This window comes from Myotis brandtii, unplaced genomic scaffold (assembly GCF_000412655.1).
Source record: "Myotis brandtii unplaced genomic scaffold, ASM41265v1 scaffold529, whole genome shotgun sequence".
In the NCBI taxonomy this organism is placed as follows: Eukaryota; Metazoa; Chordata; class Mammalia; order Chiroptera; family Vespertilionidae; genus Myotis; species Myotis brandtii.
This window is the reverse complement of record NW_005369934.1, coordinates 298,682-317,435: the sequence shown is the minus strand read 5'-3', so window position 1 is coordinate 317,435 and position 18,754 is coordinate 298,682. Positions and strand designations below refer to the sequence as shown.

The 18,754-nt window shown below is 37.8% G+C and overlaps 1 protein-coding gene across 11 annotated transcripts in view; it reads left to right on the top strand.

Moving 5' to 3' along the window:
• The window catches only part of ST7 (suppression of tumorigenicity 7), a 239,917-nt gene that overhangs the window by 120,568 nt on the left and 100,595 nt on the right, over positions 1–18,754 (top strand). The gene's annotated exons all lie outside the window — the stretch shown is intronic.

Here is an 18,754-nt window from a genome sequence, read left to right as displayed (position 1 = left end):
CCGGCCCCGTCTCGCTCAGTCCTGCCCTGCCGGCCACCTACTAATTAATTTTCTTTCAATGTGCACAAATCTATGCACTGGGCCACTACTAACATAATAAAATAATAATAATAACTACTACTACTTGGACTTGTTGCAAAGATTAAATGAGATAATACATGCAAAATCTTTAATAGAGTGACTGGCATATTAAAGAAATCTCAATAGATGTCCTTATTAAACTCTTGAGACTATAGCTGGAAGCCAAGAATGAGATCAGCCATTTTAGCGAACTGACTTTTTTTTATGTGTAGTAGTTAGGAAGGTTTGAATAAACTATGGATCAATTTGTTACCCTTAAATTTAATAATATTATGATCTGATTGTATTGTAGTCATTTCAAGTATTTTCCTAGATTCTTGAGTCAGGATACTTTATTAGTAGAGTTTCAAAATGAAAGAGAACAAGGGAGGCTGTTATTATGTAATTTAAAATCAAAGCAGTGCTTTTAAGAGAAACCAGTTGATAAACTCTTCTACATTTTAAAAAAATAAACACTTTAAATAAAGAAACTAACACTAGTGTTAATTGTATTTATAAACCATTTCCTTTTTAAATACAGTTTCCGAAAACCTTGATCAACATTTCCTTCTGCTGTCTTCTGGGTTAGGAGACTAGGTAACTTCATTATAAAAATGAAAGAACTGCGGGACCAGGTAGAAACGGTATCTTCTCCAATCTCAGCTTTGGGTTTGAGTATAGACTATGTAGACCTAGTGAGTCTTTTCTCAACTTGTCTCTGGAAAGGAAGTGATTCCTGCGAGTCCCCAGTCTCTGTAGGGACGAGGCCTGCACTCCATGCCCATGCCTGGTGATTTCTGCAGGTCATAGCATCTAAGTGAGGTGTGTGCGTGGATTCCGGCTCCTCCTTCAGTAGCAGTATCGTCCCCAGACCTGAGGATAGGAACAAGAGGAGAGAGATTCTGAAGTGGTTTTATTGGACTGAAAGTGATAGATGTACTGTAAAGGGATCTCTCAGGATTTAATTCTTGTGGTTGACAGAAAAATTTAAATAATGTTTGTTATAATGTATAAGTGCTAATTTTAAGAAAAGATTTCTGCAGAGGCATGAACTTGCCCTCAAGCTTTTTAACTTGCAGAAGTTTCATCCCTTGATATAGCAGAGAAACTCAACCAGTTCCACCAGCTCTGAAAGAGCTGAGAATTTTATGAAGGACGGGGTCTTTATCTTAACCTGGCACAGCTGCACTCAGCCTTGAACAGGTGTTTTATATTTATTGTTTTTTCTTAACCCTTAATTAGCCTAGTACAGGCACACATGGAAGAGCAGATTTTGTTGATTTTCTGTATTATATGTTCAAGCAACTTCATAGGAAAAACAAACGTGGAAGATTTTAATGCCAGTTGTTTTCCATCAGTCTCATTCGGGGTTTCATCATTTTTAGTATATGCATATAAAATTTCACATGATTAAAACCAATACATCTTTACTATGGTTTGATTTTTATTTAATACTAGAGGCCCAGTGCACGAAATTCGTGCACTGGAGGGGGGGGGTGCCTCAGCCTGGCCTGTGCCCTCTCACAGTCCGGGAGCCCTCAGGGGATGTCCCAGGGGAAGCGGGTCTAAGCCATAGTCTGGCCTCCCGCTGCGGGAGGCAACCAGGCTGGCCGATCAGGGGTAGGTGCTGCCCCCATCACCCCGCTGCTGCTGCCGCCACCAGCCTCCCTCTGCAAGAGGCGACTGGGCAGCTGATCACAGCCCTGCCCCCCATTGCCCTGCCACTGCCGCTGGTTGCCACTGCCCCCCATCACTGTCCCCTCCCTCTGCCCGCTGGCACATGCCTTGGCTGGCCTGGCACTGCCTGCTCACTGGTCCCACCCCCCCGCCAACTGGTCGTTCCACCTTTAGGTCGATTTGCATATTATGCTTTTATTATATAGGATTATTTTATACTTACAATTCCATTTACTGACCTAATTCAAATATAGATCTTAGGGGAAAGTCTTCATGCAGTGGAATAAATGCTGGGCAGGGAGTCCAAAAATCCACCCACCTAAATTTAGCTTAAAGCCAACCTGTGATTCATTTATGACCAGGTGTATTCATTTCCTAGGGCTGTGGTATCACAAACTGTGTGACTTAAATAACAGAAATTTGTTCTCTCACCATTCTGGGGACCAGTAGTCCAGAGTCCAGGGTGAGCTGGGTCACACAGCCTTCCTCTGAAGGATCTAGGAAAGCATCTTCTCTTGCCAGCAGTCCTTGGCACTCCTTGACTTATAGGTGCATTACTTCACATGGCGGTACCCCCTTGCCTGTGTACCTGTATCCAGATTTTCATCTTTCCATAAGGACACCCACCTATTGGATTTAGAATTGGACTTATGATCTCATCTTAACTTGATTACGGCTACGAAGACCCTATTTCCAAATAAGGTCACAGTCACAGGCACCAAGGGTTAGGATGTTAATATGTCTTTTTAGAGGACACAATTCAACCCACAACATCAGATCCTATATAAAAATATAGATACTCTGTATAAACTTTCCCTTTTTCTAAAACTTCCTTACATGCATCAACTAAAGGCATGTTCTATATGCCTTTGACGGTGTCAAACCCATGCTCAGCCTCGCTGGTAAAGATGATAAATCTATATGCCATAGCTCTGATTCACCAATTCAATTTTTTTTTTTTACTGGTATGATATTTGTTTTTCTTCAGGATGACTCTCCAACCAACTGAGCCACTTAGCCAGGGCAGCATCTATTATTATTATTTTTAAATATATTTTTATTGATTTCAAAGATGAAGGAAGAGAGAGATAGAAACATCAGTGATGAGAGAGATTCATTTTGATCAGCTGCCTCTTGCATGCCCCACACTGGGGATTAAGCCCGTAACTCAGACATGTGCCCTGACTGGGAATTGAACTGTGACCTCCTGGTTCATAGGTCAACTCTCAACCACTGAACCACACAGGCCGGGCTATTTTTAATTGAAAATGTAATAATCTAATCATCCATCTTGTGTTCTCAGTTATGGCTCTTTGTAAAAATAGCCAGAGAAAACTGCAATGACCTCATCCCTGGGCTTGGATCCTTCCTGCATCCTCAGCACTTTCTCTAGTTCAGTTTTTGTCTATCAGTAAGTTACATGAGTATTACCAAGTGCCAGACATTTATTAAGAAGTTTACATAGACCATTTCATTTAATTTACACACACCATGGGTGTCCTACTAAATTACAGAAATAATTTATATTCATTGTAACAAGTCAAAAAGAAGGAAGTTATGATATATATCCCCTCCACTCCTACCATGCTTTCTCATTGAAGTAACCAACACTCGTCGTTCAATATATATTTTTCTACCCCCTTTTCTTTGTTCCTACAAATACATACCTAATCACATAAGGATTTTGAGCAGAGTTGATTTGTATCTTACCCAAGTTTCCATACGAGAACTAAGCTTTCATGGGGATGCTTAATATTTGAGCATCTTCTGTGGAGCTCCCTCACTAAAGAAAACATGTCAGTTTTGAGATAATATAGTACCATTTCTCCTGACCTCTTTTTTCACAGTTATTCCTATATTCAGTGTTTATCTCAAATCACTTACTCATGTGATCCCTTCATTAAGGCGAGATTAGGGCTAAATGAACAGAGAGAGACAGGTTTTTTTGAGCTGAATTTTTAAAGCATACAAAAGGATAATTGAAGTTCACTAGATTTAGAGCTTCTTGAGTGCTGGTATGATATTTGTTTTTCTGCACAGTACCTTGTACAAAGACACAGTCAAAAAATATTTGAATTGGTGAATCAAAAGTATGGCATACAAATTCCCAGTTAGAGCTTTGTACCTGTGACCTTTGATTCCCAGCTTCTTGTTGAGTATGACACTTCTTCGTTACTGGTTTAATTATACTGATTTTCTACCTTCATTATAAATGGGAACATTTATTTTTAGAATAATGTAAATTAAAAGGACCCAATTACCTGGAAGTAAGATTGCTGGGTATTAGAGCATGTGCATGTTTGATTTCAGTATGTCTGGAGAGTACACTCTCCAGAATGGCTCTTATGATTGTGTAAATTTTCATCAGTGATACATGACTATTCCCATGTTTCTCTGTATTAGGCTGTTTTGAGACTATACTTGTTGCATATAGCTTTTAATAACATTATTCCATGATTTAAAAAATACTGTTATTTTTTCTCCCTTTTCATTTTATATTCTGTTTATTTGCCTTTTTGTTTATTTTTCTCTGATTAATCTTGCTAGAGGAATGTCTATTTTACTAATCTTTTCAAAAGAGCTAGGATTTGGTTTAGTTTATATTCTCAACTTTTCCCCAGCATTTTCTGCCCGTATAGTACTGTTTTGTTTCTTCTCCTTCTCCTCTATTCTGTTTGCTTTTTTTTGTTACCAATTTCTTAAGTTGAACAGTTAGCTCCATTTGATTCTAAGTATTTCTTTATTGCCTTATATTTTCATCTTGTCCTATATATTATATTTTTCCCCTTGTCAATAATTTTTTACATCATGCTTAGAGAACAAAGATCATATCTTTATATGGAGAGAATTTTTGAGGCCTAGTACATAGTTAGTTTTCATAAAAGTTATATCTGTGCTTGAAAATAATGTGGTCCCTGTTGGTTATCAAAGTTTGTATTATTTGCTAGTTTGAGCTTTATTAACCATGTTGTTCAAATCTTCTGTATCTTAGCTTATTTTGTCTGCTTGCTTTTTCAGTGTTTGAGAGGGATATGATAGAACATTCACTTTCAATGGTTTATTTATCTGATTTTTTCCATGTTTCATTAATTATTGCTGCATGTATTTTGAGGGTATATTGTCAGAAGCACTTATGCTGATGATTATTCTGATGATATATAATACCCTTTGTCCCTTATATTTTTCTGCCTGGATTTTCTTTTTAACCTGTATTAATAAGATGAGCTACTCTAGCTTATTTGGATTGATATTTGCCTGGTATATTAATTTCCAGATTTTATAACCAAACTTTATATAACCTATTTATTTATAAAAAATATTTATTTATTAAATTGATTGGGGTGACATTGGTCAACATGAACATATAGGTTTCAGGTATGGGTTTCTATGTTACAAGATCTGTATATTGTACCGTGTGCCCACCACCCAAAGTCAAATCTCCTGTCACCTTATTTTAGGATCCCCTCTCCCTCCTACCCCCTTCCCTCTGGCAACACCACACTGCTGTTTGTGTTCATGGGTGTTAGTTTTATATCCCACATATGAGTGAAATCATATGGTTTTTAGATTTTTCTGACTGACTTATTTCACATAGCATAATGTTCCAAGATCCCATCCATGTTGTTGCAAATAGTGTTATTTTATCCTTTCTTATGGCTGAGTAGTATTCCATTGTGTATATGGACCACCACATCTTTATCTAGTCCTCTATTGCAGGACACTTAAGTTGTTTTCATGTCTTGGCCACTGTGAATAATGCTGCCATGAACAAAGAGGTGCATATATCTTCGTGAATACATGATTTCGAGTTCTTCAGGTATATACCCAGGAGAGGAATTGCTGGGTTATATGGTAGCTCTATTCTTAATTTTGAGGAATCACCAGGCTGCTTTCCATAGTGGTTGTAGTAGTCTACATTCCCATCAGCAGTAAGTGAGGGTTCCCTTTTTTTCACAACCTCTCCAACACTTGTTTATTGCTTGTCTTGTTGATAATGGCCACTCTAACAGGTATGAGGTAGTAGCTCTTTATAGTTTTGATTTGCATTTCCCTAATTGTCAGTGAGGTTGAACATCTTGTCATATACCTATATGTCTTCTTGGGAGAGGTATATTTTCAGGTCCTCTGCCCACTTTTAAAAAATATATATATTTTTATTGATTTCAGAGAGGAAGGACGAGGGAGAGAGAGAGAGAGAAACATCAATGATGAGAGAGAATCATTAATTGGCTGCCTCCTGCACGCCCCCAACTGGAGATCGAGCGTGCAACCTGGGCATGTGTCCTTGACTGGAATAAAAACTGGGCCCCTTCAGTCCACAGGCCGACGCTCTGTCCACTGAGCCAAACTGACTAGGGCCTCTGCCCACTTTTTGATTGGATTGTTTATTTGTTTGGTGTTGAGTTTTATGAGTTATTTATATATTTTGGAAATTAAACCTTTGTCAGAGCTACTGTTTGCAAATATCACCTCCCATATGGTTGGCTGCCTCTTTTCTTTGTTGACAGTTTCTTTTGCTGTGCAGAAGCTTTTTAGTTTGATATAGTCCCATTCATTTATTTTTGCCTTTACTTACCTTGCCTTTGGGGTCAAGTTCACAAAATGTTCTCTACTACCACGATCCATAAGTTTGGTGCCTATATTTTCTTCTATGTAATTTATTGTTTTGGATCTTATATTTAGGTCTTTTATCCATTTTGAATTAATTTTTGTACATGGGGACAAACTGTAATCCAGTTTCATTTGTTTGCATGTGGCTTTCCAGTTTTCCCAGCACCATTTATTGAAGAGACTATCTTTACTTCATTGTGTGTTTCTGGCTCCTTTGTCGAAAATTATCTGTTCATATACATGTGGTTTTATAGCTGGGCTCTCTATTGTGTTCCATTGATCTGTGTGTCTGTTTCTCTGCCAATACCATGCTATTTTGATTATTGTAGCTCTGCAGTATAATTTTAAGTCAGGTAGTGTGATACCTCCAGCTTCATTCTTTTTTCTCAGGATTGCTTTGGGGTCTTTTGTGGTTCCATACAAATCTGATGATTTCTCATTCTTTTTTCTTAAAAAAAATGACATTGGGATTTTGATGGGGGATTGTATTAAATCTGTATAATGTTTTAGGTAATATGGCCATATTAACTATGTTGGTTCTTTCAACCCATGAACATGGGTATTTTCCCATTTTGTTGTGTCTTTTTCAAATCTCTTTTAATAATGCTTTGTAATTCTTTGTTAAGTTTATTCCTAGGTATTTTATTCTTTTGGTTGCAATTGCAAAAGGAATTTTTTTTTTCATTTCTTTCTCTAAAGTTTTGTTGTTAGTATACCGGAAGGCAATGGATTTTTGCACATAGATTTTGTATCCTGCAACTTGACCGTATTTGTTTAATGTTTCTAAAAGTTTTTTGGTGGAATCTTTGGGTTTTCTCTATATAGAATCACGTGGTCCACAAAAAGTGACAGTTTGACTTCTTCTTCCCCTGTTGGATGCCTTTCATTTATTTTTCTTGTCTTATTGCTCTGGCTAGGACTTCCAGCACTGTATTAAGAGTGGTGAGAGTGAATATCCTTTTCTTGTTCCTGATCTTAGAGGAGAGTCTTTTTTTTTCACCATTGAGTATGATATTAGCTGAGGGTTTATCATATATGGCCTTGATTATGTTGAGGTACTTTCCTTCTATTCCTATTTTATTGAGTGTTTTAATCATAAATGGATGTTGTATCTTATCAAATGCTTTTTCTGCATCTACTGATAAGATCATATGATTTTTATCCTTTCTTTTGTTAATGTGGTGAATTATGTAGTTGATTTGTGTATGTTGAACCATCCTTGTGCCCCTGGAATGAACCCCACTTGATCATGATGTATTATTTTTTTGGATGTACTGTTGTATTCGATTTGCTAGTATTTTGTTTAGGATTTTTGCATCTGTATTCATTAGAGATATTGGTCTGTAGTTTCTTTATTGTGTTATCTTTACCAGGTTTTGGTATCAGAGTTACATTGGCCTCATAGAATGTTAGGAAGTATTGCCTCTTCTTCAAATTTTTTTGAAAAGTTTGACAAGGATGGGTTTTAAATCTTCTTTGAACACCTGGTAGAATGCACTGGTGAAACCATCTGGTCTTGGACTTTTGTTTTGGGGGAATTTTTTTATGGTTGTTTCAATTTCTTCACTGCTTATCATTCTATTTAGATCTTCCAATTCTTAATGATTTAGTCTAGGGAGATTATATTTCTAGGAACTTATCCATTTCTTCTAGGTTATTGAATTTGGTGACATACAGTCTTTTATAATATTCTAGTATGACACTTTGTATATCTATGATATCTGTGGTGACTTCTCTCACATTTTTTATTTTGTTTATAGGATCTTTTTCCATTTTTCCTTAGTGAGTCTAGCCAGGGGTTTGTCAATTTTATTAATCTTTTCAAAGAACCAGCTCTTTATTTTATTGATTTTTTTTGTATAGTATTTTTGTTCTACATTTCATTAATTCTGCTGTAATTTTTATTATTTCCTTTCTTCTGCTAACTTTGGGTTGCCTTTGTTTTTCTTTTTCTAGTACTTTAAGATATGATGTTAGGTTGTTTACTTGGAATTTCTTGTTTCTTGAGATGGGCCTGTAACGATAAAAACTTCCCTCTTATTACTGCTTTCACTGCATCCCAGAGGTTTTAATATGTTGTATTGTCATTCTCATTTGTGTCTGTATATATTTTTTATCTCATCTTTTATTTCTTCTTAGACCCAGTCATTTTTTAGTAGTATGTTGTTTAATCTCCATGTATTTGTGGGTTTCTTTACTTCCTTTTTGCAATTGATGTCTAATTTTAAGGCATCATGGTCAAAGAATATGCTTGAATTCAATCTTCTTGAATTTGTTCATGCTAGTTTTTTGATCCAACATATGGTCTATCCTTGAGAAATGTTCCATGTGCACTGGAGAAGAATGTATAATCTGATGTTCTGGGATGAAAGGTTCTGTAAATGTCAATTATGTCCATTTGGTCTAGTCTTTCATTTAAGGTCGATATGTCTTTATTGATGTTCTGTTTGGTTGATCTGTCTAGAGCTGTCAATGGAGTATAAGGTCTCCAACTATGACTGTGTTTTGATCTGTTTCTCCCTTGAGTTCTGTGAGTAGCTGTTTAATATATTTTGGTACTCCCTGATTGGGTGCATATATATGTTAAGATATGTTTTCTTGATGTAGTAGTGTTTCCTTTATCATTATAAAGTGTCCATCTTTCTCTCTTGTTATCTTGAAATCCATTTTGTCAGATATAAGTGTGGCTACACCTGCTTTTCTGTGGATGTTATTTGCTTGGAGAATCATTTTCCACCCTTTTACTTTGAATCTACCTTTGTCTTTGCAGCTTAGATGTGTATGTTGTAGGCATCATATGGTTGAGTTTTGTTTTTTGATCCACTCTGCTACTCTGTGCTGCTTTATTGGTGAATTCAGACCATTTACGTTTAGGGTAATTATTGATGCGTGAGGACTTCCTATGGCCATTTTATCTTTTGTTTTCCAGTAGCCTGTGCCTCCATTGGTTCTTTTCCTTTATATTTCTGTCTTTGTTTGGTGGTATTCCATACATCTTTCCTCTGTTTCCTCTTTTTTTAAGCTATATGTCTTGGTTTGGGGGTTTTTGTGTGTGGTTACCATTAGGTTTATAAAAAATGAAGTTGCATATATACCGTAGTTTTTTCCCTTTTGAGTGCATCTGATACTTGTTTTTAGAAAATTATATTTTAGTTGTTCCTCCAAACCAAATATTGTGTCCTTTGGCCTGAAATGATAGATATCTGGGTTGATGCAAAGTCAGGTGTTGTTGGGTGAGTGAAATAGAAAGACTGGGATGCCAGGAACATGAGGGATAGTCAAGGAAGTGGTAAGGTGATGAGCCAGAGAGGGGAGGGGAGGAGGGAAGAGAAGAAGGAATGATGGATTTATTTTCTAAAAACAAGTATCTTTTGAGTGCCTACAAGGTGCCAAACTGAGTTCTAGGCACTAAGCATAGTAGATAACAAGACAGACAACAATTGTGGCTGTAGTGGAATGGTTATAGTGGGGAGAGGGGCCTTGCACGATAGTTACAGACTGTGGTAAGTGCTATGAAGGAACTATTAAGGCTGTTATGACACAGGGTAGCTGGAGCAGGGCCAATTTAGATAATTACTCTAGGAGGGTATCCATGAGGAGGTAACATTATTGCTGAGATCTGAAGTGTGAATATCAGGGGATGATTTTACAGAGTACGAGCTAATGCAGAAACCCTGAAACTGGAGAGTTTACATTTAGTATGTAAAGAGAAGATCAGAATGAGATGAATTTGAAAAGGCAGGTGGGAAGTGTGTCATTTAGGACTTTGAAGGAAATAATGAGGCATCTATATTTCATTCTAAGTACAGGGGAAGCCATTGATGTAAAACAGAGGAGGGATGTGATCTAACTTACATTTTTGTAAGATTATTGGGTACATTGTTGAGAATGGAGGACAAGAATGGCAACAGGTAAGCAATTATAATAGTAATGCAGGCAGGAACTGATGAGGGTGTGGAATTGGGGGTGGCAGTGAGAAGTGGATGGATTTGAGACATATTTGGACATAGAATCAACAGGATTTGACTATTGTAAATTATATTGGCTTTACCTTTAAATGTGTATTTAAAATCCTACCACTTCTTACTGTGTCCACAGCCAGCCTCTTGATCTAAAACCATCATTATCTCAACTTGGGTTGTAATAACCTTCCAACTGGTCTGACACTTCTACTCTTGTCCCCTTGCATCTACTCTCCACAGAGGAGCAAGAGTGAGCCATTTAAAGCATAAGTTAGATCATGTCTTCTTTGGCTTAAAACTGTCCAGTAGTCTCTCGTCTCATAATTTAAACTAAAAGTGGCCTATACTGCTCTAGGCAGACCAGCCCTCGTTTCTGCCACGTGTTCACTGGCCTTGCTGTTTGTTGAACCTGCTAGACTCACTCCCACCTCAGGATCTTTGCACTCGCTGGAACCCTTCCGTGAATGTTTTTCTCCCAGACATTCTGGGGACACACTCCCTGATCTGCTTCAGTTTCTGCTTAAATGTTATCTTGACGATATGCCTTCCCTATCCCACCTTCACTAACAGCTCTGTTTAAAATTGCATCTGCCTGCCACGTCTATATTCCCTAACATCCTTTCCTCTTTATTTATTCTCCTTGGAGCTAGTCACCACCTGACAGTCTGTGTATTTACTTACTTGCTTATTTTCTCCCTTCACTAGAATGTCACTTTCAGGTGGGAAAGAATTTTTAAGAAATCTGTTTACTATTTTTATCTCAGTAGAACAGTGCCAGGCACATATTAGCTTCTCAAGAACCAACTGAATAATGAATTACGGAATGGATTGGATGTGAAAAGAAATAGAAATTATAGAGAAGGAGAAAAAATGGCAGCCGAAGAGGCAGACCTCCTGCCAGGGCCAGACTGGAAATAAAACTAAATTAGAGAACATTCACCTGGGCTTACTAACTGAGGTCCAGCTGAGGAGGAGACTTAGATCAAGAAAGGACAGAAAACACCTGGAGACCCGTAGGAAGGGTGAGGTTGGAACTGATCCAGCTTCCAGGAGTGCCAGGCCGAGAATGAGGAGGGAGATCCCAGCTGCGGGCGGGTCTGTTCCCTCAGAAGATAGAGGCCTGGAACCCAGGCTGGGCTCCACAGCTGGGAGCACCGCAGCCAAAACCAGTGCCCACATAACATCCAGCATGAAAGGCGGCAGGACTGCCGGCCACGGCGGAGTCTGGAGCTGGTAGATTGAAGCCTGCTGTAGAGAAAGCCAGCACAGTTTTCATTCTTTCTTTTTTGAAACCCAGAGCACAGTTTTCATTTGCAGCTACTCACCCAAGGATTTGGTGCAGGGAGGGAGGTGTGGACTTGAGGTGCCTAAGGAGAGGCTAGGGTGGGAAGCATTGTGGAGAGATGTGGAAAAGCAGCAGCCAGGAGTATTTGGTCCTAGGCCCCCAAACCAAAACGGCCATTTTTTCCTGAGAGGAGTGAGCTGCTCCCAGTAGCCGGAGGGCAGAAAAAGGAAAAAACCCGCCTTAGTTGATACAGCCTGTCCTACCTCAGGATCTCTGCATGTCACACCCTGCTTTTTGGCCTTTTCATGAGAAACAAAAGCAGAGGCCAAGCCTACAGGTTTGAACAGTCTCACGAGCTTCAGTGACTGGATTGGCAGAGGGGCTGTCCACCCCACTATCCTGGGAACCAGACTGGCACATTGCCCGCACTGGAGAGCTAGTGAAAACTCCAGGTTTCCAGCTGACCCCCTGGTCTTCATACAAGGATCTCTTTCAGTTGAGGGCAGAGTAATATTTTAAGCAGAGAAGTAGCCCTAGGACAGGGAAACACACCCACCACTTTCCCTGAAAGCTGGATGGGGGTGAAGAAAAGAGAAATCAAAGATAATTCCTACCTGTGCATTCTTAGCCCCCCCCCCCCCCCCCCCAACACCACCAAAGCCCTTTCATGAACAGACTTTTGAGTGATTAAGATTGACAGCTGGCTAGCAGGCAAAGGGGGGCAGAGGTGAAGCCTGGGGACAGGGAACTTTGCTAACCCAGCCCTGGGCCCCATGCTGTTAACAAACCTACTTTACAGGGCAGATGGCCCCTCCTGCTTGCAGCCAAGGCCTGTGGAGACAGACACAAATGGTGGATCACTTGGAGCTTCAGGCAGATTGCTGAAAGCCAAAGGAGAGCAGTTCCTGACAGTGGTTAGCGCTTAAGTACCTCACAGGAATCCCAGAATTGGCAGACAGAACAGAAGAGTAGGACTGAAAGGGAGCCCCATGGGGCACTAAAATCTGAAATGCCACTTCACTTTTTTTTTATTTTCTCTATTTTCTTCCATTTTTTCTTTTATTTATTTGATTTTTCCTTTCTTTTTTCCCTGTTTTAAATCTTCTTTATCTATCTGCTTTGTTGATTTGTTATTATGCTAGTCTCTATTGTTTTGTTCATATATCTAATTTTCCTGTGCCTTTTTCCTACCAATTTTGTTTAATTTTTTTCACTACTCAATTTTATTTTCTCTTTTCTTTTTCTTCTTTCTCATCTTTTTTTCCTTTTCAAAAGTTTCTTTTCATTTAATTCTTTTCTTCCTCTTTTATTTTAAACCATTTTCCTTCCCTAATTCTTTATTCTTATTTTCTTTATTTCAACTCTGCATCTACATATTCCTCCCCCCTTTTTATTTTTTTGTTTGTACTTTTATTTTTTTGTTTGTTTTGTTTTCTCATATTTCTTTCTTTTATCTATCATTCTTGCTCTCTCTTCTCTTTCCTAATTCTCTCTTCTCTAGGGTTACCTTTGTTGGTGCTGTAGGGGTCTTGTATATGTTTTTCTTTTGTTTCTTTTGTTTTGTATTTTGCTGTGTTGTATTTTGTTCCCTTCAGTCAGCACCTCCACAAAAGCATGGATGACGTAGTCAGGAGTAAGCCACATAGTCAGCCAGCCTGAGAGAAGACTCCTTCCATGAATGGGACAATACCATTCAACACCCAACTACACCAGGAGAACCCAAATAACTCAAGTAAGGGGCTTTCCTAGAGAACCCAGCTCAGGAGACCTAAGATTGCACCACTGGGTCCCATAAAACACCTACTGCATAAGACCACTCCACAAAGTCCAGGAGGCATTGCAGTTTGATATAATATACAGAAACAAAAACAAAGAGACAGCATAAAGGGGAAGACAATGAAACAACCTCCAAATGAAAAAAAAGAAGGAATCACCAGAAAAGGAACTACATGAAATGGAGGTAAAGAATTTGTCAGATAAAGAATTCAAAGTAATGGTAATAAGGGTGCTCAAACAATTCAGTAAGAACTTCAAGCAACTTAATGAGAATTCTAGAGGTCTCAGTGAGAGCTACACTAACATGAGAAGACAGCTTGAAACAATAAATAAGAACCCATTAGAAATGAGGAATGACATAGCTGAAATAAAAAACACCCTGGAAGGATTCAACAGTAGACTAGAAAAAGCTGAGGACTGAATCAGCAAATTGGAAGACAAGGTAGGAAGAAACACCCATTCAGAGCAGAAAATGGAAAAAAAATTAAAAAGCAGGAAGAGAGTCTAAGGGAGCTTTGGGACAACATGAAACATAACAACATTCACATATAGGGGTACCAGAAAGAGAAGAATCCAAGCAAGGAATAGAGAACATGTTTGAAGAAATAATGGCAGAAAATTTCCCTAACCTGGTGAAGGAAAAGTTACTCAAGTTCAGGAAACAGAGTCCCAATCAAGATGAACCCCAAAAGACCAACATCTAGGCACATAATAATTAAAATGGCAAACACTAAAGGCAAATGAAGAATCTTTTTAAAAAAATATATTTTATTGATTTTTTTTACAGAGAGGAAGGAAGAGGGATAGAGAGTTAGAAACATCGATGAGAGAGAAACATCGATCAGCTGCCTCCTGCACACCCACAACTGGGGATGTGCCCGCAACCAAGGTACATGCCCTTGACTGGAATCAAACTTGGGACCCTTCAGTCCGCAGGCCGACGCTCTATCCACTGAGCCAAACTGGTTAGGGCCAAATGAAGAATCTTAAAGGCTTCAAGAGATAGACAGAAAGTTACCAACAAGGGAGCTCCCATTACCAGCGGTTCTCAACCTGTGGGTCGCGACCCCTTTGGCGGTCGAACGACCCTTTCACAGGGGTCGCCTAAGACCATCCTGCATATCAGATATTTACATTATGATTCATAACAGTAGCAACATTACAGTTATGAAGTAGCAACGAAAATAATTTTATGGTTGGGTCACAACATGAGGAACTGTATTTAAAGGGCCAGAAGGTTGAGAACCACTACATTAGACTGTCAGCTGACTTCTCAATAGAAATACTTCAGGCCAGAAGGGAATGAAAACCCAGGGACTGAACCCAAGATTACTACATTCAGCAAGGTTAGCATTCAAAATGGAGGGTGAAATAAAGAGCTTAGCAGATAAAAAAGAAAAGGTTAAAAGAGTTTATTAACACACCACATCAGCACTGCAAGAAATGCTAAAGGGAGTGTTGTAAGAAGAAGTAGAGAGAAAGAGAAGAACACAGGTATAAAGAATAAGAATGGCAATAAAGAAGTACTTATCAATAATAACCTGAATTGTAAATGGATTGAATGCTCCAATCAAAATACATAGGTTAGTTGAATGGATAAGAAAACATTACCCACGTATGTGCTGTCTACAAGAGACCCACCTCAGCACAAAGGATTCACACAAAATCAAAATGAAGGGATGGAAAAAAAACTTTCCAAACAAATGGAAATGAAACAAAATCTGGGGTAGCAATACTCATATCTGACAAAATAGACTTCAAAGTGCAGGCCGTAACAAGAAATAATGAAAGCCACTTCATAATAGTAAGGGATAGATAAAACAAGAAGATATAACTCCAGTAAACATATGCATCCAATCTGGAACATCCAAATATATTTTTAAAAACTTCTGGAAGATTTTAAGGGAGAAATCAACAAATAAAATCATAGTAGGGGACTTTAACGCCCTACTAATATCAGTAGATATTAGTATCCAGAAAAACATCAAGAAGGAAACAGCAATCCTAAACGACACACTAGATCAGATGGAATTGACATTTTCATGACATTTTACCCCAAAGCTACAGAATATACATTCTTCTCCAAGTACACATGGGACATTTTCAAAGTCAGACCACATTTTAGGACACAAGCTAAGTCTCTACAAGTTCAAGAAGACTGAATTCATATCAAGCATCTTCTCGGTTCATAATGGTGTGAAATTAGAAATCAATTACAATAAAAACACTAAAAACATTCAAACACATGGAGGCTAAATAGCATCTATTAAACAATGAATGGGTTACCAAAGAGATCAAGGAAGAAATAAAACATCCTGAAACAAATGAAAATGAACACACAATAATCCAAAGCCTATGGGACACAGTGAAAGCAGTCCTGAGAGGGAAGCCTACCTCAAAAAAACAAGTAAAAATTTTAATGAGCTATCTAACACTAAACTTAAAGAATTAGAAAGAGAACAATAAGAAAAGCCCAGAGTATGAAGAAGAAAAAAAATAATAAAGATCACAGTGGAAATAAATGACATAGAGGCTAAAAAAACCACCACCAATATAAAAGATCAATAAAACCAAGAGCTGGTTCTTTGAAAAGATAAATAAGATTGATGAACCATTAGCCAGACTCATCAAGAAACAAAGAGAGAGGACCCAGTAAATCACAAATGAAAGAGGTGAAGTAATAACTCACCCCATAGAAATACAAAGGTTTGTAAAAAAGACTATGAACAACTATATTCCAACAAACTGGACAACATGTTCATATTCCTAGAAAAATATAGTCTTCCAAAAGTCAGGAAGAATCAGAAAACAAGAATAGGCCAATACTACTGATGCAATTGAAGCGGTAAAAAAAAAAAAAAAAAACAAAACTACCTGCAAACAAAAACCCTGGTCCAGACAGCTTCACGAGGGAGTTTTACCAAACATTCAAAGAACTAACACCTACTCTCCTCAAACTACTCCAGAGAATTCAAAAGGGAGGAATACTTCCAATTTTTTTTTTTTTTAATGAGACCAGCATTATCCTAATTCCAAAACCATATAAAGACACTACAAAGAAAGAGAATTATAGGCCAATATTCCTGATGAACATAGATTCTAAAATTCTGAACAAAATATTAACAAATGAGATCCATCAATATCTTAAAAAGTTCATACACCGTGACCAAGTGGGATTTATTCTGGAGAGGAAAGGCTGGTATGATATTTGCAAATCAATAGATGTGATACATCACATAAACAGATTGCAAAACAAAAATTCATGATTATATTAATTGATGCAGAAAAAGCATTTGACAAAATCCAACACCCTTTTATGATAAAAACTCTCAGTAAAGTGGGAATAAAGTGATAATACCTCACCATAATAAAGGCTGTATATGACAAACCTACAGCCAACACAATACTCAGTGGGCAAAAACTAAAACCATTTTCCCTAAGAACCGGAATAAGACAGGGATGTCTACTTTCACCACTCTTACTTAACATAGTACTGGAAGTCCTAGCCATAGTGAGCAGACAAGGTGTAAATAAAACTCATTTTGTGCAGATTGCATGATATTGTACATAGAAAAATCCTAAAGATTCCATAAAAACTACTATATTTAATAAATGAATTTGGCAATGTAGCCGGATACAAAATTAACACCCAGAAATGGGTGGCCATTTTATACACCAATAATGAACTCACAGAAAGCGAAACTAAAAAAAAACCACAATCCCATTTACCATTTCAACAAAAAAATTAAGATATTTAGGAATAAACTTAACCAAGGAGGTAAAAGACTTGTATTCGGAACACTACAGAACATTGAAAAAATAGAAGAAGATATAAACAATTGGAAGCCTATACTGTGTACATGGATTGGTAGAATCAATGTCATTAAAATGTCCATACTACCCAAAGCAATCTACAAGATTCAGTGCAATCCCTATTAAAATACCAACAGCATATTTCACAGACCTAGAACAAACACTCCAAAAATTTATATGGAACCAAAAAAGACCCCATATAGCTGCAGCAATCTTGAGAAAGAAGAACAAAGTTGGAGGAATCACAATACCAGATACCAAGTTACACCAAAGCCACTGTACTCAAAACAGCCTGGTACTGGCACAAGAATAGGCATATACTAGTAGATCAATGGAACAGAACAGAGAACCCTGAAATCAACCCAAGCCATTATGTTCAATTAATATTGGACATGGAGACAAGGGCATACAATGGAGCAATGACAGTCTCTTCAATAAATGGTGTTGGGAAGATTGGATAGGTACATGCAAAAATTTAAACTAGACCACCAACTCATACCACACACAAGAATAAACTCAAAATGTATGAAAGACTTAATTGTTTAAGTCGTGAAACCATAAAAATCTTAGAAGAAACCACAGGCAGCAAAATCTCAGACATCTCTCGTAGCAATATGTTTGCCAATACATCTCCTAGGGCAAAAGGAAACTAAGGAGAAAATAAACAGACTGGACTACATAAAAATAAAAACCTTCTGCACAGCAAAACAAACCATCAACAAAATGAAAAGAGAGCCCACTGTATGGGAGAACACATTTGCCAATGATACATCCAATAAGGGGTTAATTTCCAATGTATAAAAGGAACTCATAGCACTTAACGAAAGGAAGACAATCTAATTAAAAACTGGGCAAAGGCCCTAAATAGACACTACTCCAAAGTGGGACATACAGAAGTCCAAGAGACATATGAAAAATGCTCAAACTCACTAATCATCCGAGAGGTGCATATTAAAACAACAGTGAGGTTTAAAACATCCTCACCTGTTAGAATGGCTATCACAACAAATCATCAAATGACAAGTGTTGGTGAGGATGTGGAGAAAGGGGAAACCTAGTACATGGCTGGTGGGAATGCAGACTGGAGCAGCCACTATAGAAAACAATATGGTGTTTCCTCAAAAAATTAAAAATGGAACTCCCATTGAACCCAGTAATCCTACTTCTAGGAATATATCCTAAGAAACACCAATCAGAAAGGATATATGCATCTCTATGTTCATAGCAGCACAATTTACCATAGCTAAGATCTGGAAACAGCCTAAGTGCCCATCAATAGATGATTGGATAAAAATAAAAGAGTGGTACATTTACACAATGAAATATTATGTAGCTGTAAAAATGAAAGTACTCTTACCATTTGCAACGGCATGGATGGACATGGTGAGTATTATGTTAAATGAAATAAGCCAGTCGGAGAAAGATAAGTATCACATGATCACATTCATGTGGAATCTAATGAACAAAATAGATCTAGAGAGGTAGAAACATTTAACAGGCTGATAAATTTCAGAGGGAAGGTGGGGGTTGGTGGGTGGGCATGGAGTGATTAACTGGGAAAGATATGTAT